At 44.6% G+C, this 24,058-nt stretch overlaps 1 protein-coding gene across 2 annotated transcripts in view; it reads right to left on the bottom strand.

Moving 5' to 3' along the window:
• LOC147108767 (uncharacterized) overlaps positions 1-20,602 on the bottom strand; it is a 347,177-nt gene extending 326,575 nt beyond the window's left edge. Inside the window, exons 1-2 of one of the 2 annotated variants that reach the window (XM_086005566.1) lie at positions 20,552-20,602; positions 19,023-19,170 (exon numbers count right to left, since the gene is read on the bottom strand). The gene's annotated coding sequence lies outside the window, so the exon portion shown is untranslated. Of the gene's footprint in view, positions 1-19,022; positions 19,171-19,906; positions 20,218-20,551 lie in introns of those variants that run through there. The other variant, XM_086005565.1, reaches the window with a different exon arrangement.
• Positions 20,603-24,058: the final 3,456 nt, after the last annotated feature.

Here is a 24,058-nt window from a genome sequence, read left to right as displayed (position 1 = left end):
TCTTGCTACGAAGGCCAACATACCATTTGCCTTCTTAACCGCCTGCTGCACCTACATGCTTACCTTCAGCGACTGGTGCACAAGGACACCCAGGTCTCTTTGCACTTCCCCTTCTCCCAATCTATTGCCATTCAAATAATAATCTGCCTTCCTGTTTTTGCCACCAAAGTGGATAACCTCACATTTATCCACATTATAGTGCATTTGCCATGTTTCTGCCCAATCACCCAACCTGTCCAAATCGTACTGGAGTTTCCCGACATCCTCCTCGCAGCTTACCCTCCCGCCCAGCTTTGTGTCGTCTGCAAACTTGGAGATATTACATCCAATTCCCTCGTCCAGATCATTAATATACATTGTGAACAGCTGGGGTCCTAGGGCCAATCCTTGCGGTACCCCACTAGTCACTGCCTGCCACTCGGAAAACGACCCGTTTATTTCAACTCTTTGCTTTCTGTCCGCCAACCAGTTCTCTATCCAAGTCAATACCTTGCCCCCAATCCCAAGCACTTGGTCCATAGCCTTGTATGCTATGGCGTTTCAAGTGCTCATCTAAATGCTTCTTGAATGTTGTGATGGTTCCTGCCTCTACCACCCTTTCAGGCAGTGAGTTCCAGATTCCAACCACCCTCTGGGTGAAAAAGTTTTTCCTCAAATCCCCTCTAAACCTCCTGCCCCTTATCTTGAAACTATGCCCCCTGGTTATTGACCACTCTACTAAGGGGAAAAGTTTCTTTCTATCTACCCTATCTATGCCCCTCATAATTTTGCACACCTCAATCAGGTCCCCCCTCAGCCTTCTCTGCTCTAAAGAAAACAACCCCAGCCTGTCCAGTCTCTCTTCATAACTGAAGCGCTCCAACCCAGGTAACATCCTGGTGAATCTCCTCTGCACCCCCTCCAATGCAATCACATCCTTCCTATAGTGTGGTGACCAGAACTGTACACAGTATTCCAACTATGGCCTAACTAGCGTTTTGTACAGCTCCATCATAACCTCCTTGCTCTTATATTCTATGCCTCGGTTAATGAAGGCAAGTATCCCATATGCCTTTTTTACCCACCTTATCCAGCTGTCCTGCTGCCTTCAGGGATCTATGTACATGCACACCAAGGTCCCTCTGATCCTCTGTCCTTCCTAGGGTCCTACCATTCATTGTATATTCCCTTGCCTTGTTAGTCCTCCCAAAATGCATCACCTCACACCTTTCAGGGTTAAATTCCATTTGCCACTTTTCTGCCCATCTAACCAACCCATCTATATTGTCCTGTAGCCTGAGGCTTCCCTCCTCGCTATTTACCAGTCCACCAATTTTCGTGTCATCTGCGAACTTACTGATCATACCTCCTACATTCATATTTAAATCATTAATGTACACTACAAACAGCAAAGGACCCAGCACCAATCCCTGCAGTACACCACTGTACACAGGCTTCCAGTCACAAAAACAACCTTCAACCATCACCCTCTGCCTCCTGCCACTAAGCCAATTTTGGATCCAATGTGCCAAATTGCCCTGGATCCCATGGGCTCTTACCTTCTTGACCAGTCTCCCATGCAGGACTTTGTCAAAAGCCTTACTGAAGTCCATGTAGACAACATCAACTGCACTACCCTCATCCACACACCTAGTCACCCCCTCGAAAAATTCAATCAAATTGGTTAGACATGATCTCCCCCTGACAAAGCCATGCTGACTATCCTTGATTAATCCTTGCCTCTCCAAGTGGAGACTAATTCTGTCCCTCAGAATTTTTTCCAATAATTTCCCTACCACTGATGTTAGGCTCACTGGCCTGTAATTCCCTGGTTTATCCCTACTACCCTTCTTGAATAATGGTACTACGTTAGCTGTTCTCCAGTCCTCTGGCACGTCCCCTGTGGCCAGAGAGGTTCTGAAAATTTGTGTCAGAGCCCCTGCAATCTCCTCCCTTGCCTCACACAGCAGCCTGGGATACATCTCGTCTGGGCCTGGGGAATTATCCACTTTTAAGCCCGCTAAAACCGCTAGTACCTCCTCCCTCTCAATACTAATTTGTTCAAGTATATCATAATCCACCGTCCTGATTTCTATGCCTACATTGTCCTTGTCCATAGTGAACACAGATGCAAAATATTAATTTAAAACCTTACCTACATCTTCCGGCTCCACACACAGATTGCCACTTTGGTCGCTAATGGGTCCTACTCTTTCCCTGGTTATCCTCTTGCCCTTAATATACTTATAAAACACCTTGGGATTTTCCTTTCATTTGCCCGCCAGTGTTTTTTCATGACCCCTCTTCGCTCTCCTAATTTCTTTTTTAAGTACCCCCCTGCACTTTCTATACTCCTCTACGGCTTCCACTGTTTTTAGTCCTTTGTATCTGCCAAAAGCCTCCCTTTCTTTCCTAATCCATTCTTGTATATTCCTTGACATCCAGGGTTCCCTGGGCTTGTTGGTCCCACCCTTGACCTTTACGGGAACATGTTGGCATTTTACTCTCTCTATTTCCTTTCTGAAAGACTCCCACTGCTCTGATGTGGATTTTCCTACAAGTAGCTGATCCCAGTCCACTTTGGCCAGATCCTGCCTTATCATATTAAAATTGGCCTTCCCCCAATTTAGAACCTTTATTGCCGGTCCATCTTTGTCCTTTTCCATGACCACCTTAAATCTCACCGAATTATGGTCAGTCACCAAAATGCTCTCCTACTGACACTTCTACCACTTGCCCGGCTACATTCCCTAGAATTAGGTCCAGTACCGCCCCCTCTCTTGTAGGACTTTCTACATGCTGGCTCAAAAAGCTCTCCTGGATGCACTTTAAGAATTCTGCACCCATTCTGCACTTAGCTGTGGGGAACACAGATCTGAGTGTCTTAATTGCGCTAATTTGTTATGGGGTTACGGGTTAGGATTGTCTGATGAATCACAGTTACAATATGCAAGTATTACATAGTTACATAATATTTACAGCACAGAAACAGGCCATTTGGCCCAACTGGTCTATGCCAGCATTTATGCTCAACACGATCCTCCTCCCACCGTTCTTCATCTAACCCCGTCAACATATCCTTCTATTCCTTTCTCCCTCATGAGTTTAGCTTCCCCTTAAATGCATCTATGCTAGTCGCCTCAACTACTCCTTGTAGTAGCGAGTTCAACATTCTAACCACTCTCTGGCTAAAGAAGTTTCTCCTGAATTCCTTATTGGATTTATTCGTGACTAGCTTATATTTATGGCCCCTAGTTCTCCCCCACAAGTGGAAATATCTTCTCTATGTCTGTCCTATCAAACCCTTTCATTATCCTAATGACCTCTATCAGGTCACCCCCCCAGTCTTCTCTTTTTCCAGAGAAAAGAGCCCCAAATATATGACACATATTTGTTCATATTAAATGTCTTTGTAAATATAGAAACTTTTGGTGACAATATTGCTTGAATATTTTAACACCACCTTGTGTTGGTGATTGGAAATATCACTGATGCTCATCTTTATGGATTGAAATGTTTTGGGGGTGAATTTCTGTGAGGGTTTCTGTCGATCAGCTGCTGCACTTTGACAGAAGATCCATGGATCCCACCCCTACCCCCACAGAAAGTCCTCGTGATATGACCCTCTGCCTTTTGTTCAGACATCAGCCTTTAGCCAGTGCGCTGTGAAACTCATGACAATGGGCAGTGGGATCTCTCAGAAATCAAAACCAGCAACAAAAATCTGACTCTGGTGACTTGTCTCTTTGAACATGTGCATAACTGAGATGGCAATCTGGCTCATTGTTTGGGGACAGGGAGAGGTTGACTGAGTAATCATATGCACAAGAATGGAGCAGCCAGCTTCAAACAGTAATGCTCGGGACTATTCCAGGCATTTCCTGCACTGTGGTTTTTTTAACATAAATTCTCAGTGTCAGTACTTTGGCATGAAATTCTGAAGTAAATGCTTGAGTGTTTGATTGGAGGATCAAATGTATGACTCTCCTACTCAGTAACTACCTTTTAAAAAACATTCGAGAGCTGAGAAATCAGATACAATGGGCTAGAATGTACTGCAGCAGGCATCTGCCATTAATTAAACTGGCCCCTGCACCCTTCAGCTCAAAACATTTTTGCTCACAATATTGCTGAAAGTGCGAGCTGATAACAGCACAGCGAGGGGAACAGGGTATCTGGGACCTGAGTTAACAGGGCAACCAACAGGGTATCTCCTTAACCAATCAGATTTAAGGATTTGGAAATAAACAGCAGAAGGACTGAGGAGGGTGAACTAAAGGGTGTGAATTCAATGTCGAATCAGGTACAGAAAGAGATATAAAAAGAGAGGGAAAGAAAGATTGGATTAAGAGAGGGAGAGAAATAAGAGACAGAAAAGAAAAATAAGAAAAACATTTTTTTTTTTTTTTTTTAATTTGACATTTTTAAAATCTCCCTGAAAGATTCAAAACCTTAAGAAAGGTAAAGCATTTTATATAGTTCAAATGCCCAGGCTTCTTCCTGGTTCCTGATTTTACAATTCAGTGATTTTATAGAACTATCTTCTTACTCAATAGTCTCACAGCAGTTCCTATAGGCAGACCTTGTCCTTTATGATCAGGAAGTTGTGCCTTTTCTATAATCAGAGGTGCAGATCTGAAGATTAACAATTACCCTAAGATTTATTTTGATTTTTATTTATTCTCGGGATGTGGGTGTCATGAATCTTATCATGACTCATGACGTAACACTGGGTGGCCAGCTGGTGGCGCCGCCCAAGGAGTATAAATACTCGGGCGTGGGCCCAGCTTGCTCAGGATGTTTCTGTAACCAGGAACTAGTGATGTAACTAGAATCTCATGGTTGTGAAACAGTTGATTAAAGCCTTGTTTTATACTCAAACCAAGTGCTCAGTAGTCTTTTTACATCAATTTAATCAACTGTGTATCGGCTCCACGCTCCGAGTGATTTCGGAAACAGCCAGCTACAACTTCAACTGGAGAAGGGAACTCCAGCGTAGTAATCAGTCCATCATGGACAAACTACTCAGACCCGCCCATCTTGACCTGGACCCGAATTCACCTACAAGGTACGGAAACATTGGTATCGTACCTTCAGCAACTTCCTCAAGGTGTGTGGTGAGAATATTCCTGATAAATTAGAGATGCTTGCCAATTATGTATCTCCTCATGTGTTTGTCTATATCGAAGACTGTGTAGACTGTGACTCCGCTATCCTAATATTACAGCAACTATATGTTAAGGCCCCAAACAAAATTTTTGCTCAGCATCTACTGGCCACCACTCGACAAAAACCCAGGGAATCACTTGACGAATTCCTTCAAAAGCTTTGCAGGCTCAGCAAAAATTGTAATCTTAAAGCGGTCACAGCTGAGCAGTACCAGAAGGAAAAAATTCGTGATTCTTTTATGAACGGAATTACATCTCCCTTCATACGCCAGTGTCTGTTGGAGAATAAAACCCTTGAGTTACAGGCTGCCTATGACCAGGCATGTTCCCTGGACTTAGCAAAGAGGAATGCAGATACCTATCTTTTACCACGTGCACAGGTTGCTGCTACCACTTTTAATGACTCCTTCGATGGGTCTTGGGCGGAAGCCCTCACTGATGATGACTCTAACCTAGCGGATGACAACCCTACCCTAGAAACCGTCACTGATGACGACCCTGCCCTAGCAGCATCTTGGCAATCTGGAAGGAACTGTTTCTTCTGTGGAGGTGCATTCCACTATAGGAAATGTTGTCCTGCTCGTAATGCAACCTGCAATCATTGCAGTAAGAAAGACCACTTTTCTAGGTTAGACCGGTCGAGAGCCCCTGTTAGTTTTGCAGCTACTAGCTATAAAACTGCTCCTCCCCCAAGAACCACGACTAAGGTTACAGCTGCAATCTATAAAACTGCTCCTCCCCCAAGAACCACTACTAAGGTTACAGCTGTCGAGGGTAAAACTGCCCCTCCTCCCATCACAGCTGTTTTTCCCCAAAGTTTGTCCCATGCAGCCACGAAGATTTCGGTAAATGGACACATTTTGAGTGCACTAATTGACTCATGCAGCTCTGACAGCTTCATTAGTGAGCGGGCTGTCAGTAAGTTAAAACTACGTATTTACCCCTCAGACAGGGAAATTGCAATGGCTCTGATGACACTGACCACCAACTCTTCCGGCTTTTGTCTTGTCGACCTTATTCTCAATGGCTGCACTTATTTCTCCACCCGGCTCGGGGTGCTCAAAAACCTATGCAGTGATGTGCTCCTGGGACAGGATTTTCAGAAACAACACAAAAGACTCACTTTCGAGTTTGGAGGATCAAAGCCGGAGCTTACTATTTCCAAAGTACCGTTTTGTGCGCTTTCGGCGGCTTCACTCGACGAGCCCTCCTTGTTTGCCAATCTTTCCCCCCCATATAAGCCCATAGTCACTAAATCACGACGTTTCAGCCAAGATGATCGATCCTTTATCGAGGCAGAAATCGCTCACCTTCTAACTGACAGTATCATTGAGCCATGTTCATCTTCCTGGCGGGCTCAAGTCGTCATTGTTAAAAATCCTCTGAAGCAACACAAGAAACGTCTTTGCATCGATTACTCGCAAACTATTAACCAGTATACCGACCTGGATGCCTGCCCACTACCATGCATCGATGACCTGGTCAATAACCTTGCCAACTGCAAGGTATTTTCAACTTTTGTTTTAAAGAGCGCATACCATCAAGTACCATTAAAGGACTCTGACAAAAAGTATACGGCCTTTGAGGCCAATGGTCGGCTTTATCAGTTTTGTCACCTTCCATTTGAGGTCACCAATGAGGTGGCCGTCTTTCAACGGGCAATAGATAGCTTAGTCAAACAGGAGAACTTAACGGAAACTTTTCCATATCTGGATAATATCACCATTGCTGGTCATGACCAGAAGGAGCATGATGCCAACCTCCAGAAATTTTTTGACATTCTCCGTCATCACAACTTAACCTTAAATGAGTCCAAATCTGTGAAATCAGTACCATCAGTCAATATCCTTGGCTACTGGGTGGGCAACGGTGTCATCAAACCGGATCCAGAGCGACTTTGTCCGCTTCCAGGAGCTCCCTCCCCCTACGAATCTCGGCTCTCTTCGTCAGGCCCTCGGCCTGTTTGCCTATTATGCGAAGTGGATACCCCACTTCTCCGACAAGATCCAGCCCCTGCTTCATGCAAAGTAATTTCCGTTGGAGGCAATGGCTATTTCAGCTTTCAACCTCTTCAAGCGACAACTGGAAAAAGCCACGCTTCGTTCCATTGATGAAAATCTTCCTTTCGTGGTCGAGTGTGCTGCATCGGAGGTGGCGATCTCGGCTACCTTGAATCAAGGTGGTCGACCCGTTGCATTTCTGTCCAGAACTTTGCAGGGTAGCGAGCTCCATTATCCTCCTGTCGAGAAGGAGGCTACGGCTATCATCGAAACAGTACGTAAATGGAGTCATTTTCTCGCTCGTCGCCATTTCACGCTTATAACCAATCAGCGTTCCGTGGCCTTTATGCTGGATAACTGGAAATGCACTAAGATCAAGAATAACAAAATACAACTCTAGAGGATGGAATTGGGCGCCTTTGGCTCGACCATACATTATCGACCCGGCAAAGAGAATGTGGCCCCGGATACCCTCACTCGTGCATTCTGCTCTTCTATGTCAACTTTGACTCTTGCGGACCTTCATACTGACTTATGCCATCCTGGCGTAACCAGTATGTTGCACTTTGTGTGATCTAAAAATCTCCCATTTTCTACGGAAGTTGTGAAAAGAACTTGCTCCACCTGTAGAATCTGTGCGGAATTAAAACCGCAATTCTTCCGTCCGTCGGATGGCTCGCTCATACACGCTATGCAGCTTATGCAGCGACTTTAAAGGGCCATTGCCTTCCTCAACACGAAGCACCTACTTACTTACTATGGTGGACGAATATTCACGCTTTCCTTTTGCTTCCCCTTGTCCCAATATGCTTACTTCCACAGTGATCAAATGCCTCGATCAGGTTTTTCCCTTTGCGGTACGGCCAATTTCATCCACTCTGATCAGGGTCCCTCCTTCATGAAAAGCGAACTCAAAAGTTATCTTTCCCAACGGAGAATCGCCACAAGCAAAACAACACCATATCATCCCATCGGTAACGGGCAGGTTGAGAGATACAACGCTATCACTTGGAACACTGTTCATCTTGCACTGAGGTCACGCAACCTACCAGACCAGCAGTGGGAAACTATGCTCCCTGACGCGTTGCATTCCATTAGGTCTCTTCTTTCTACGTCCACCAATGTCACTCCTCATGAGCGATTCTTCAGGTTCCAGCGTCGCTCCACTCATGGGACAGCCCTACCGTCATGGTTGGCAGCTCCCGGCCCCGTGCTGCTCCAAAGATTCGTCCGATCTTCCAAAAATGATCCCCACGTCGACGAGGTGGAACGGACATTAATCCCACTTACGTGCATGTGTGGTACCCTGATGGCCGGGAGTCCACCGTTTCACTCCAAGATCTGGCTCCCTGTCCAACCAGTCCCACTGACTCAACTGGTAGAGGAACCCATGGTAATGATACCGACGCTCTGTGCTCCTTTGAAGATGATGCCCTACCTGGGACATAAAGGGATCTGCCGGCTACTCCACCGGATCAGCTCTGGGAGCCGAGCACTTCCCATGGGATGGCCACCCGAAGCCAGGATGCCGGTCAATCCCCAGCTACCAACCAGGATGACGCCAGCTCTGCGCCTGTGGGGACCCACACCCAAAGTCACGATCTCCCCAATCTTCCGCAGGTCGATCAAAGTGACACGGGCCCCGTCGATCTACCAGTACGGACCAGGCGACCCAGGGACCAAGACACAGTCCGAGGAGATGTGACTTCCAGCCACAACTGAAGATCTAAAACACTGCGCATATTCGTGGTCCATCTAATCCACTAGAAGGAAGTCGTCGGGCTTCCAAAACTTTCAGGCGGGAAGGATGCCATGAATCTTAGCATGACTCATGAAGTAACACTGGGCGGCCAGCTCGTGGCGCCGTCCAAGGAGTATAAATACTTGGGTGTGGGCCCAGCTTGCTCAGGATGTTTCTGTAACCAGGAACTAGTGATGTAACTAGAATCTCCTGGTTGTGAAACAGTTGATTAAAGCCTTGTTTTATACTCAAACCAAGTGCTCAGTAGTCTTTTTACATCAGTGGGTGTCACTGAAAGTGTTGGCATCTATTGCCCATCCCTAGTGGCCCTTGAGAAGATGGTCATGGGCCTTTTTTTGAACTGCTGCAGTCCATGTGATGAAGGTACCCCCCCATAATGCTGTTAGGTATGGAGTTCCAGAATTTTGACCCAGCGTCAATAAAGGAAAGGCACTTTATGTCTGTTAAGTCCGTGAATGATTGAGACACGGACTAGCAGGAGAGAAACAAAAGTCTTTACTGGTGAAAGGCATAAACGAATCTAAACAACAGAGGCTCTCTAGTGCCTTTTATACAGGGGTGGTCACTGCTGGTACTGCAGTCTGAGACCAGTTATTCTCTTAAAGGTACATACACAACAATTCCTCCCCTTTTAGATAAACAGTACATAACATTCATTTAACAACTAATGATAACGAATTACAATCACAATTACTGTTGCTAGATACATTGGTTAAGTTTAAGCAATTATAAGTTCAGTCTTTGAGGAGGCTTCCTAACTCTATCTGGATAATGCCTCTGGAGTATCAGGTTCTTCTGGCAATGTTGAGTCGGAATCAATGTCGTTGTTTGGTTCATCTGCTTCCAATATTACCGCTTCTGTGGTAGCTGCAATTGGAACGTCGATTTCATTACCAGGTGTATCAGATCGTGGTGTGGAGTTGACATTTCCCAGTGACTCTAGAATCTGGTCAGCATGGCGTCTTACAATGCTCTCCCCAACGTCCACGGTATACATGAGAGGTCCTTGTCATGTACAAATCGTTCCTGGCTGCCATTTCTCAGTGCGGTAGTCCCAGGCCAAAACTGGTTGCCCTATCTTAAAACTCCTGGTCGGCCTTTCATTCATATTCTGAAACTGCCTGTTCTCCACATCTCTTCGGACGTTTAGCTTAACCAAATCCAAGCGGCATCATAGTCTTCGATTGAAGAACATCATGGCTGGAGTTTGGTTGGTAACCACATGTGTTGCATTCCAGTAGGCAAACAAGAAGTTGTCCATCTTGTGTTGTAGGGGTATATCTTCATTACACATTGCCTTGATAGCCTTCTTGAATGTTTGGACAAACCTCTCGGCCAATCCATTAGTGGCTGGATGATATGGGGCAGATGTGTAATGCTTAACACCATTGTTCTTTAAGAACCTCCGGAACTCTTCAGCCACAAACTGTGGTCCATTGTCAGAGCAAATCTGTTCAGGCAACCCATTCCTGGCGAATATGGTTCGTAAAACTCCGTTAGTTTTTTCCGTGGTGGTTGAGGACATTACCACCACCTCTGGCCACTTTGAATGTGCATCCACCGCAATTAAAAACATCGAGTCCATGAAGGGACCAGCAAAATCAATGTGCACCCTTTGCCATGGAGATGAGGGCCACTCCCATGGATGCAGAGGAGCTTGTGGTGGGGAGTTTTGGACCTTCTGGCATCCTGCACAACTCTTGGTCATCTCTTCGATTTCTCTATCGATTCCCGGCCACCACACAAACACTCTGGCTAAGCTCTTCATTTTTACCCCACCCAGATGACCCTCATGAAGCTCATTGAGCACTCTATCCGTCAACTTAGGTGGAATTACTACTCTGGATCCACACATCAAGGTTCCTCTGCACACTGACAGCTGTTCTCGTCTTGACGAAAATGCTGGCAGCAGTGGTTCGCCATGTGCTGGCCATCCCTTCACCGTTAAATCATAGACCCGTGATAGTGTCGGGTCATTCCGTGTTTCCTTTTCTATGTTTGCATTCGTCACAGGGAGACATTCGACTATGGTCGAGTGGAATAACTCCATTGGATCCACTGCAAGGTCTTCTTCTTCCACCGTCGGCAATGGTAGACGTGACAATCCATCAGCATTTCCATGCTGTTTAGTTCCCCTGTACTCGATGTCATATTGGTGTGCCCCTAGGAAAAGGGACCATCTCTGCAGCCGTTGTGCTGTCATTATCGGTACGCCCTTCTGAGGGTTGAAAATGGAGACAAGAGGTTGATGATCGGTTAGTAGAGTAAATTTTTGACCGTGCAGATAGTGATTGAACTTCTTCACCCCCCACACTAGGCTGAGGGCCTCTCTGTCAATCTGGGTGTAGTTACGCTCGGCAGAAGTTAACGAGCGTGACGCAAAAGCTATCGGCCTCTCCAAACCATCAAGGAATTTATGTGACAGTACCGCCCCAATGCCGTAGGGAGACGCATCACACGCCAGCCTGATTGGCAGTGCTGGGTTGTAGTGAGCCAATACTTCCTTCGAAGTGATTAAGTCCTTACTCTTCTGAAAAGCACGTTTACAATCATCGCTCCATTTCCATGCTACCCCCGTTCGTAGCAGGGCGTTCAGTGGATGCAGAATTGTCGACAAATTCGGCAAAAACTTATGATAGTAATTCACCAACCCGAGGAATGACCTCAGTTGCGACACATTTTTCAGGCGCTGGGGCCTTAACAACCGCTTCAATTTTGTCAGGGGACTTATGTAACCCCTCTTCATCAATCACGTGGCCACAATACGATATCTGTTTCTTAAAAAATTCGCACTTGGGGCGGTTGGCTCGCAGCCCATGTTCCCGTAGTCTAGTGAGCACCTGTTCTAGGTTGTTAAGGTGTTCACTGTCATCTTCACCTGTTACAAGGATGTCGTCCAAGTAACACCGAGTCCCTGGAATCCCTTGCAGGACTTGTTCCATCGCTCTTTGCCATATCGCCGGAGCTGATGCTACTCCGAATACCAATTGATGATACTGGTAAAGACCTTTGTGAGTGTTTATCGTGAGATACTTCCAAGAGGACTCTTCAACCTCCATCTGCAAATATGCTTGTGCTAGGTCAATTTTTGTAAAACGCTTCCCTCCAGACAGTGAGGCGAAGATGTCTTCTATCCTTGGAAGAGGATATTGTACTGTGTGAAGGACAGGGTTCACCGTCACCTTGAAATCCCCACAGATGCGAATCTTCCTTGGCTCTCCGGACTTATTGCTTAACGTTTTCTTCATGATAGGAACGATGGGTGTCGCCCACTCGCTCCAGTCGACCTTAGACAACACGCCTGCCTTCTCCAGATTCTCCAGCTCTGCCTCGACGGCTGGACGAATTGCATATGGTACCGGTCTCGCTTTGAAAAACTTGGGAACTGCATTCTCTTCTATTTTTAACGAGGCGGTTACGCCTTTAAGCGTGCCCAGTTCTTGTTGAAATACCTCTTTGGCGTTAGCTAAGATTGTTGACAATCGTCCAGGAGTGACGTCTTCATCTTTTTTACCGTCCACCGTCATTGCATGAATGGAATGCCAATCTAAGTTTATCTTCCTGATCCATTCCCGTCCCAATAACGGTGGTCCACCATTTGGCAGTATGTAGAGATACAATTTCCGTATTTTCTTGCCATTGTATTCGACAGGCACCCTTATTTTTCCTCTGGGGTATACTTTTTGCCCCGTATACGTCGTCAAGATGATTGATGTCTCTCTCAAGGGTATGTGTGAAAATAGCCGCTCGTAGTCTCGTCGATTCATGACGGTTAGCGCTGATCCTGTATCCAATTCCATTTTAACTTGGGACCCTGCTATCGTGAGGGTGACCCAAATGGTTCGGTGATCCTCTTTTGCGATTACATTGTGAAGTTTGAGACAGCTTAATCTCCTGTTCTCGGATTCACTATCGCTCATCTGGTCTTCGGAACTACTGTCCGTCATCTTTTGTACTTTCTTGTACGGTTCCTTAGTAGCCTTTTTGTTGTCGCTGGTCTTCTTCCCAGACCTACAAACTCGTGCAATGTGTCCAATCTTCCCGCATTGTCTACATATTTTGTCTTTGGACCAGCAGTCCTTCTGGTCATGGTTAGTTCTGCCGCAGCGATAACATTTTGCAAATCCCCATGTCATTTCATGGGTGCCGTATTCCTGTGTTTTTTGTTGAATTTCTGCAGCTCCCCTGGCTGCTGCTTCATACGATACTGCCACGCTGAAAGCCTTATCTAGCATCAGCTCTTTTTCTGCGAGTAACTTCTTCTGTGTTCCTTCACTCAGGAGTCCACAGACAAATTTGTCCCGTAGGGTATCTGCCAGTCCTGCTCTGAACTGGCAGTGCTTTGATAGCTTGCGTAGTTCCGTAAGATACTCAGCATTGCTCTCATCTTTGTGCCGAGTTCTCCTGTGGAATTTAAATCTTTCTGCTATCAACAGCGGTGCAGGGTTTAAGTGCTCCTGTAGAACAGCAACAATTTCATTAAAACTCTTCGCCTTCGGTTTGGTTGGAGTAATCAGATCCCGCAATAGGCCGTACGTTCTAGTGCCCATTACGTTTAGCAATATTGATGCCTTTTTCCCCTCCGCTATTTCATTTGCCTCGAAATATACCTCGACTCTTTCCACATACGTGGTGCAGTCCTCTAATGTGTTATCAAAAGCAGTGATACAGCCAGTCTTCGGCATCTTGCAAATCTAAAATGGCGTCTCCCGCGCTTTGCCTTCTTCCCCGATTTAACAAAATGGCGCCTCCCACGCTTTGTCTTCTTCCCCGCTGTTGTTAGCGCTGCTTTCCACGGTTTCCTGCGCGTTAAATATTAATTTGTTTTCTTTTATTATCTTCCCGTCGTGGAGCGGACTCTCTGGGACACTTCCCTCCCTCTTCTGAGGTCCGAACGCTGCCCAGCTTTAAAACACCGGCTGCGCCCTGTGTGCTCCACCCTCGCTCTCTCTCTCTCTCCTTGCTTCCCGACTCGCTGCCCGGCCCCGTTGAAAGGCCACCCGATCGAGCTTCAGCCCGCCGCAGCCCAGGAAGGATCAGAGCACTACCTGCCACCAGCCCGATTAGCTGGGAAACCACAGACCGAGGAACCCAGCCTGGCTCTGGACAGTCTCTCCTGCAAGTTTTTAACTCGATGATTGACGGTCGACGCCCGTTTCTCGAGTTTCAATGGCCTATTTTTTTTTTTTTTCTGGCTCCGACCTTCAACAACGTCGTCGGAGCTGCTGCTGAGTTGCAGGTAAGTTCGTTTCTAACTCGTCGCCAGTGTTAAGTCCGTGAATGATTGAGACACGGACTAGCAGGAGAGAAACAAACAAGTCTTTGCTAGTGAAAGGCATAAACGAATCTAAACAGAGGCTCTCTAGTGCCTTTTATACAGGGGTGGTCACTGCCGGTACTGCAGTCTGAGACCAGTTATTCTCTTAAAGGTACATACACAACAATGTCCAAGTCCAGATAGTGTGTGACTTGGAGGACAAATTGGAAGTGATGGTGTTCCCATGCATCTGCTACCCTTGTCCTTCTTAGTGGTGGAGGTCAAGGGTTTGGGAGCTATTGCCAAAGAAGCCTTGGTGACTTACTGTAGTGCATCCTGTAGATAGTACACAATGCAGCCATGGTACATCTGTGCTGGAGAGAGTGGTTATTTAAGCTGGTGGATGGGGTGCTGAGCAAGCACATTGCTTTGTCCTGGATGGGCAAGCACATTGCTTTGTCATGGGCTCGAGGGGCCAAATGGCCTACTCCTGCTCCTATCTTCTATGGTGTTGAGTTTCTTGAGTGTCATTGCAGCAGCACCTCTCCAGGCAAATGGAGAGTATTCCATCATATTCCTGACTTGTGCCTTATAGATGGTAGAGAGGCTTTAGGGAGTCGGGAGGCGAACCAGAGCTTGCCACAGCAAAGCCATCCTCTGACCTCTGGTAGCATTTGTGTGGCTGGTCCAGTTGAATTTTTGGTCAATGGTGACCCCCAGGATGTTGGTAGAGGACACATCATGCCATTGAATTTCAGGGGGGTGGTGTCTGGGCTTTCACTTGTTGCAGATTGTAAATGCCTGGCAGTTTTGTGGTACAACTGATACTCGTCACTTATCAGCCCAAGCCTGGATGTTGTCCAGGTTTTTCCACTTGCTGGCATGGACTACTTCATTACTTGAGAAATTGAGAATGGAACTGTATACTGTGTAATCAGCGAAGAGCCCCACTTATGATGGCGGGAAAGTCATTGATGAAGCAGCTGAAGATAGTTGGGCCTAGGGCGCTGCCCTCAGGAACTCCTGCAGCGATGTCCTGGGGCTGAGATAATTGGCCTCCAACAACCACAACCACCTTCCTTTGAGCCAGGTATGACTCCAGCCACTGGAGAGTTTTTCCCCTGATTCCCATTTATTTCAGTTTTACTCAGGCTTGGTGCCACACATGGTCAAATGCTACCTTGATATCAAGTGCAGTCACTCTCACCTCACCTCTGGAATTCAACTCTTATGCCCATGTTTGGAACAAAGCTGAAATGAGGTCTGGAGTCAAGTGGACCTGGTGGAACCCAACTTGAGATTGTGAGCAGTGAGTAAGTGCTGCATGATAGCACTGTTGATAACTCCTTCCATCACTTTGCTGTTGATTGACAATGGCTGATAGGGCAGTAATTGGCCGGGTTGGATTTGTCCTGCTTTTTGTGGACAGGAAATACCTGAGCAATTTTACACATTGTCAGGTAGATGCCAGTGTTGTAGTTATATCGGCACAGCTTGGCTAGAGAGACAGGTCTTCAGCACTATAGCTGGGATGTTGTCGAGGCCCATAGCCTTTGCTGTATCCAGTACGCTCAGCCATTTCTTGATATCATATGGAGTGAATCAAATTGACTGAAAACTGATGGCGGGGACCAGAGGAGGAGGCCGAGAAGAATCATCCACTTGGCACTTCTGGCTGAAGATGTTTCAAATGCTTCAGTCCTGCCTTTTGCATTCATGTGCTGGGCTTCACCATCATTGAGGATGGGGATGTTCATGGAGCCTCCTCCTCTGATTAGATGCTTATTTGCCCACCACCATTCACGACTGAAAGTGGCAGGGCTGCAGAGCTTTGACCTGATCTGTTAATTGTGGTCATGCTGCTTCCACTGTTCAGCATGCATGCATGTAGTCCTGTGTTGTAGCTTCACAGGGTTGGCACCTCATTTTCAGGTATGCCTGGTGCTACTCTTCATGCTCTTCTACAGTCCTGCTACTTCCTTTGTCCCACCAGCTTGTACACTTGATGCCTGCTCAGGAAAAGAGCTGGTCCCTCCTGAGCTGCCCTTGCAGCAGCAAGATTTCTATGGCTTCTTCATCAAAGCACAGTGTCCTGCTTCTCTACAAACTGCTGACAGACATGTCTTCAACTGCATAGCTAATTTCTGCAACCAACTGTCCAAACTGGCATTTCTTTTTTAAAACTACTGCAGCAACACATGAATTCTCTCATCCAGTCCAGCACAACATGTAGCCAAGCACTAGGTGGTCCTAGCTCCTGGGTCTGGCTGCTTGCCCAATAGTCTGATCCCTGAAATGCGGGTGAGTTCGGTCCATTTAAGTTGGGCAGTTTCCAGGAGTGCATAGCCTGATTTACGTTGCAGCAGAGGGGGAGAGGAAAGTCAGCCACGTCATGTCATGTTCCCGGATGACACCAGAACTAAAAGTAACGGTGTATGACTCAACCATAATTTCAGAGCCATTAAAATGATAGGTAGACTTACCACTCGCCACCCCCCCCCCCAAATTTAAAGGGGCATTACCAATTGCAATTTAACAATGGAGTGAACCTTGGATGATTTTCTTTATGAAGAGCATTCATAGCTCAAAAAAATAAATCTGACCATTAAATAGAAAGAATCAATGGAGCTTGCTTGCTCAATCCCCAAATCACATTTGATTCTTTCAAATTACTGCACTTGAGCAATTCTTCAACAGCAGACATTATACTTCAACAAATAATTCTTTGTCTGAAGTGTTTGTCTACTTGAAAGCCACCATATAAAAGGAAAGTATTATTATATAATTCAGCAAAGCCCTTTTAATTCTCCGTTTACCTCTTGGAATTATTGTACACTATAGCTGAGGGCACAGTATTTCTTGCAGGCCAATGATGCTGCAGTGCTGTGGAGGGAGCCTCTGCAATTTTCAAATCAACAGGATTTGGAAAAGGGGGTGGGTGGTCAGGATCTAAATAGAGGAAGGAGGTCAGGCTCATTTCAGAGAAGCCAGTAATACACTGAATAGATTCGGAGTGAGGGATCATTAACTTTAGCCTTGGCAAGGGGCGTTGCTCATTCCAACACACTCGCTCGTTCTTTGAAAATTAGCTAATCCAAAAATATTTTTACTGAGGCAAATTTATACTAATGATGCTTATTTTAAAAAACACCAGGTTTACTGGACTTTTTGGATGGATTATCCAACTACGTTCTTGTTAAGAATTCTTGTCAATACAGATTTAAACATAATTCATTTTTGAATCACAATTAATCCTTTCAAATCATTTTTCCTTGTGGATTAGCAGGGTGTACTGGTTTTCATTCAAGACATCTGCTGTCTCAAGCATAGCAATTAAAATAAAGCACAAAGGGGGTGTATAAAGATTTATCACCCCAAAATGGAAGTGGTGATTACAATGAAAACAACAAGTTAGGGATAGAGTAGATGACACTAATTAATAAGGAGCGGCTGAAATGGTGATTTCAAGACACTTGTAGAAGAGACATGTCATTGGCCCTACTCCAGATTATTGCATTCTTTATTCATTTTCTCTGCAGGAGCTCGGCAGCTACATAAAGGGCCTTGATGAGTGGATCATTGTATACAAATTAAACTCACTGTGACAAGAATAATCACCAGCTGCTTTGATTGAAGCAGTGGCTTTCATCGAGCAAATTTTTAGTGAAGAATATTTGTAAATTAATTGATACCATACCTGTTATTTACTGTATTATATTCTGTCACTGCAGTCTGAGACCAATATCCATTGTGGGCGGATATTGAGTAGGTGGTGCAATTGTGCTGCCCATCTGATGTCCATGGCGAGAAACGAAACCATTTTGAGGGGAGGGCCTCATTTCCACTTGATTGGTGAGCTGTGAGCACTGAACCAGCTCGGCGATTGAGGTGGGTGTGAATTCCAGCATCTCTTCCGAGAAGCCGAGTTGGAAGTAATCGGCCAATGGGTGGCAATTGTTAGGGGGTGTGAACAGACTGGCAGCAGGTGGCAAGATTTGTGTGTAGCCAGGAGGAGCATTTGTGCTCCGCCCATTAGTACCTCATACAGGACCAGCTTTACGGGTGGTGAGGGGGGCGCCGTGGTCAAGAGGATCTGACGTTAACAGGGTCGACCTCTGTGAAGAACTTGGCTATCTCCAAAATCTGCTTCCAGCAGACTGTAGAGCTCCCCAAGAAGAGCAGCTTCAAGTTTCAAGAGCAAGTTCCCAAACACATGGCGGGCACTCAGGATCCCGTTAACCATGCCCGTATCGGTGGCGAGCAATGAAGGGAGCTTCTCGAAGTTGAAGCTGGTAAAAATATATTTGCGATCGACCGGGGAGACGACAGACTATCTTTGCTGGCCATCCTGTCTAGCGAGAATGATGTGGCTCAAAATATCTTGGTGAATAAAGCTTTTTATTTGTATTGTTATTTATTAGCTTAGTGTTTAATTTAATGCTTAGTTTATTTGTCACTTAGCTATAATGTTACTTTTTATGACTTATATCGTTTATTATTTAAATTATAAAAAACTTGAGATTACAGCTTTATTGCTGAAACTTTCGCTAATACTACTACATAATTAAACTTAAAGAAAGGGTGCCAAAATACAAGTTCGCCCAGGGCGCCATTTTCCCTAAGGCCGGGCCTGACCTCATAGTTTTATACTATCTGCTCTTATATAACATTCATTTGTTGAAAGGCATGGAAGGATAAGATCCCTTGTTCATATGTACCCCATATTGAATGCTTATGGGGGAATTATTGCCACAATAGAACAGATCTTGAATGTTAAAAACCATTCTAGTTAATTGCTTACTGAGCTTAAAAATAAATAACCAAAGTCGAGGATCATAATCAAAAACAGAACATACTTGCAGTCAGAGAATAGTTCACCCACTTTTTGGGTAAGTCAAACGCTCCGTCTGGGCTCCTATAAATGTGTCTCCTGAGGTAGGCCATGATAACAGAAGATTCCTCATGCCTTGCTGCTGTGGTTGTACGGTCCAATTAGTCAACTTTCTGAGAACAAACGTTAATCTTGATAATCAAGTTAAACATTAGTCACTTTACTTAGAATATCCTTGTCAGTCTCAAGCCTGAAGAAGGAGGTTGCCTAGTCTACTTAGCATACACAACAAATAATCTTAGCATACAGTCCATTATAAATACTTAGAGAAACTTGTGTAAGAATGTGAGGGTAGTGTGGCACCTCAAATAATGTATTTTTAATTGTGTGCACAGGTGAACTTTGTGACTCTAGTCTTTGCAAGTTGGTTGTATCTAAAATATAAGAACTTGGCATGTGCTCTTTGATCACCTGTTTTATGTACTGTTATTATCTAATAGGAAAGGTGTTGTCCTACCCTCCCCTCACCATTTACTGATACAGGCACAGTGAGCTGAATGGCCGTCTTTTGTGCTATAACTTCTAAGATGTCCTGCACATTTTCCTACCCGTACACTTTATAAACATCTCTAGCCCAAAAGTGCAGTGCAACTAGCAATATGAAAAAGAATGTTAAACAAACCAGTCTTTCATACTCGTCCTGCTTCCAATTTTAAATGACTGCTATTTGACCTGCTCCAATAAATGCTGCCATTTACTTAAAAAGTCCAGTACCAAAAAGCCCCAAATAATCACAATTTGGCCAAATGTGAACTACGACAAGATTGTATTTGCCTTGGCTCTAATCCTTAAACTCAACAATGCCGTTTTTACAACATGACATGGATTTGAAAAAAATGTTTTACTTACCATCCACAGATGCATTTCTTGTGACATGGTTTGAGATGATTGTAAATGCATTCCAGCTGCATGCCTAGGGCCAGACATTATTTCTGTGCCACTTAATCACATAATGAAAACAAGTGTTGCCTGTAGCTTTTTCAAGACTAACAAGAAGAGTACAACAGCACCATTATGCCTTTCCTCTGCAAATCTCTGCCCAGGAAGTGCCTTTGCACTACTTTCTGTTTTGGCAAAACAGCCATTTAAATATATATGTATATAGATCTAGGATTATATTAATGTTTTATTAAAATCTTGTGGAAAATTATACATTCCTTGCAAGAGAATTGTGTATCTGCAACAAGAAATTATGCAAAAGCAGTTGCTGGCCACAACTTGAAAGAAATTATATACAAAATAATGTCACTGAATAGTGACCAAAAACCTGATTAAAATGTTTACAATTTCATGCCAGCAACATTTTTCATGAGAAAGCTTTAAAAACTTATCCATAGGTTTTTTAAAAAGGGACAAGTTATTCCTTAAGAGAAAAAACACTGAAAGCTGGAAATACACAAAGGTCAGCCAGTATCTGTAAAGAGATGAGACCTGAATATACGGTCGGAGGCTTCCCCCGAGCGAATGCCTCTGAACGGCAATAAATTTACGCACCTACTTGATGGTTCTGGATCCACGGAGACTCGTGCTCCTGGGTCTCTATGCGTACGTCTGCGTAGAGGCCCACGTATCCCAGGGGCGCAGGCGGTTCGCAAGCACCCCTGGGATCACGTGGGCCGGCCCAACCAATCAGAAAGGGGATTCCCATTATGCTTATGGGGATTTCATTTACATACGGAATCCCCATAAACTTAATAGGAATCATATAAAAAACACAATTACACAACCTTGAAATAAAAAAAATTACATATTTAAAATGAATTAAAATACAATTTCATTAAACATTTAGCACAAAAATTTACTTTTTTGAAAGATAAATTTAAACATTTTTTAAGGGGCCCAAAATAACACAAATTTATTTACAGGTTTTTGAATGTTAAAATGATTTTTTTAAATGTATTTTAATATTTATTTTCACCTTACGCTGGTAAAAAAAGGCCTTACACCTGCTTTCACCAGGTGTAAGAGTTCCACGGGCATTCGCTGGTCAAGAGTTGGGCAAATAGCCTAACTCTCTGCCCGCGAATGTCCATTTCCTACGCACGCAGAGGATCTGTCAAGAAGATTCTTGATAGATCGCAAGCTCCTGGTTTTCGCGCATGCGCAGCCCATGCGTAAGCGCGGAACTTGCGAGGCACTTACAGCCGCGTATGCACCGTGTATGCGGTCATAGGCCCCGGAAAATCCGGGCCATGATATTTTGGGGATGTACCTTTCATCGGTTCTGATTAAGAGCATGCACCTGAAATGCCATAAGTTCTCTTTTCTCTTTACATATGCTAACTGACCAGCTGTGTATCTCTAGCATTTTCTGTTTTTATTTCAGATTCCCAGCATCTTCAGTTTTCCCTTTCTATTTTATGCCTTATCAGAACTGTTACCTCAATAGAGAAAGTAGGCAGTTTTATTTGCTATACCACCATTTTCCATTTGGAAATCATACAGCACACACTGTACTTACTGCAGAAATTATTTTTTCCTGTTTTTTTAAAAGTAAAAATAATAAATTCTAAAAGTAGTTTTGAAACATGGTAGGATGATATCTGATGGCATATGCCTTTGAAATTTGGCGTATTGAATATTAGTAGATGAAAGGTTAACACACCCGTATAAAATTCTGCTGGTAGAAACCCTGCAAGAAAGCCTGGGATTTCTGGCTGGGGGGCAGAAAATGAATCTTCCACCTGCCTCCCCTCCACCATCAAGGGGCCATTAGTAGTTTTCCTTTGGAAATTTATGTACACACTTTGTCTGCTTTCAATTGGCCTGTTCCCAACCTGTTCTGTTGTGATTTGTCGCTGTTTTCCAACCCAGAGTATTAAAAGAAATAAGTGAACAAACCGCAGATGTGTTAGTCATAATTCAGGAATTGTGCCTTTGGATTGGAAAATTGCAAATGTTACTCCATTATTTAAGAAAGAAGGCTTACAGACGGGATGAGAGAGCATCTCTGAATGTTCTCTGTATGAACTTCGAGTTGGCATTTGATAAGGTTTCTCACAAGAGATTATTAGAGATTTAAGACTCCCTGCATGCAAATCACAAATAAAAGCTAGTGCACAGGTACAAAAAGTAATCAAGAAGGCTAATGGAATACTGGCCTCATTCTCAAGGTGGTTGGTGCATAAGAACATAAGAAATAGGAGCAGGAGTAGGTCGTGTGGCCCCTCGAGCTTGCTCCGCCAATCAATATTTCATGGCTGAACTTCGACATCAACTCTAGTTTCCCACCCTATCCACATATCCCTTGATTCCCTTAGTGCCCAAAAATCTATTGCTCTCTGTCTTGAATATACTCAACGACTGAGCATCCACAGCCCTCTGGGGATGAGAATTCAAAAGATTCATAACCCTCTGAATGAAGAAATGTCTCCTTATCTCAGTCGTAGATGGCCAACCCCTTATCCTGAGACTATGGGCTGGATTTAGCCAATGGGGAGCTTTTGGAGGTGGGACTCCCACTTGTCGCGTTTCAGTCCCGCCTCCAACAACTTCTGGCCAACCCATGCTATTTTCAATAGCAAAATACTGCGGATGCTGGAAATTCGAAATAATAACAGAAAATGCTGGAAAAACTCAGCAGGCCAGGCAACATCCATGGAGAGAAATAGAGTCAACGTTTTGGGTCGAAACCCTTCTACAGAACTGAGAGAAAAGGCAGGAAATGAAACAAAAGGCAGTTTGGGGCTTGGGAAATGGGGAGGGGATGAAAGAAGAGACATTAAGAGATATTCAAGATAAACAAACAATGGCTCTAGGTGAAGTGTGAAATGCGCTGGCAGAGTGAAAGACAGCTGCCATGTGGGACAGAGAGATGAAAAAGGAAAAGTCACAAACCAAAAGTGTGGATAAAAAATATAAAAATATAATAGGGGCCGAGGTTATTGACGTAGGAAAACTACTAGGCACTTGGTCTAAGCGTTAAACAAGGCTTTAATCAACTGTTTTACAACATGGAGATCTAGTTGTGTCCTTCACTAGTTCCTGTAAAAGAATGTCCTGCACAAGGTGGGCCCATGCCAGAGTATTTATACTCTCCCTGGACAGCGCCACCAGCAGGCCACCCAGTATTATTTCATAAGTCATTTCCACATGAATGACAAGATTCATGTCAGTTATGATCTGAAGTTGTTGAACTCGACATCTTGAAAGGGGAGGGTGAACAGCCAGTCGTCGTGGTGCATATAGGCACCAACGATATAGGTAAAAAGCGGGATGAGGTCCTAAAAGCGGAATATAGGGAGTTAGGAGGTAAATTTTAAAAATAGGACCTCAAAGGTAGTAATCTCAGGATTACTACCAGTGCCACGTGCTAGTCAGAGTAGAAATAGAAGGGTATTTCAGATGAATACATGGCTAGAGGAATGGTGCAAGGGGGAGGGATTCAAGTTCCTGGGACATTGGAACCGGTTCTGGGGGAGGTGGGACCGGTTCAAACCGGACAGTCTGCACCTGGGCAGGGCTGGAACCGATGTCCTAGGGGGAGTGTTTGCTAGTGCTCTCGGGGAGGGTTTAAACTAAAATGGCAGGGGTTTGGGAACCTGAGCAGGGAGACGGAGGAAAGGGAAACAAGGATAAAAGCAAAGATAGGAAGGAGAAAAACAAAGTGGCAGTCAGAGAAATCAATGGTTTAAATCAAACGTGGCCACAGTAAATAATAATTCTAATAGGTCTAAGAGCGTTAAAAAAACAAGCCTGAAAGCTTTGTATCTTAATGCGAGGAGCATTCGTAATAAGGTGGATGAATTGGCTACGCAAATAGAGGTAAACTAATATGATTTGGTTGGGATTACGGAAACGTGGCTCAAGGATGGCCAAGGCTGGAAACTCAACATCCAGGGGTATTCGATATTCAGGAAAGATAGGCAAAAAGGAAAGGGAGGTGGGGTAGCATTACTGGTTAAAGAAGGGATTAACACAATTGTAATGAAGGATATTAGCTCTGATGATGTGGAACCTGTATGGGTAGAATTGAGAAATACTAAGGGGAAGAAAACGTTA

This window comes from Somniosus microcephalus, chromosome 13 (genome assembly GCF_052327205.1).
Source record: "Somniosus microcephalus isolate GS21.2 chromosome 13, FLI_Smic_1.0, whole genome shotgun sequence".
Classification (NCBI taxonomy): domain Eukaryota; kingdom Metazoa; phylum Chordata; class Chondrichthyes; order Squaliformes; family Somniosidae; genus Somniosus; species Somniosus microcephalus.
The sequence above is the reverse complement of the archived record's forward strand: the minus strand, read 5'-3'. Positions and strand labels throughout refer to the sequence as shown.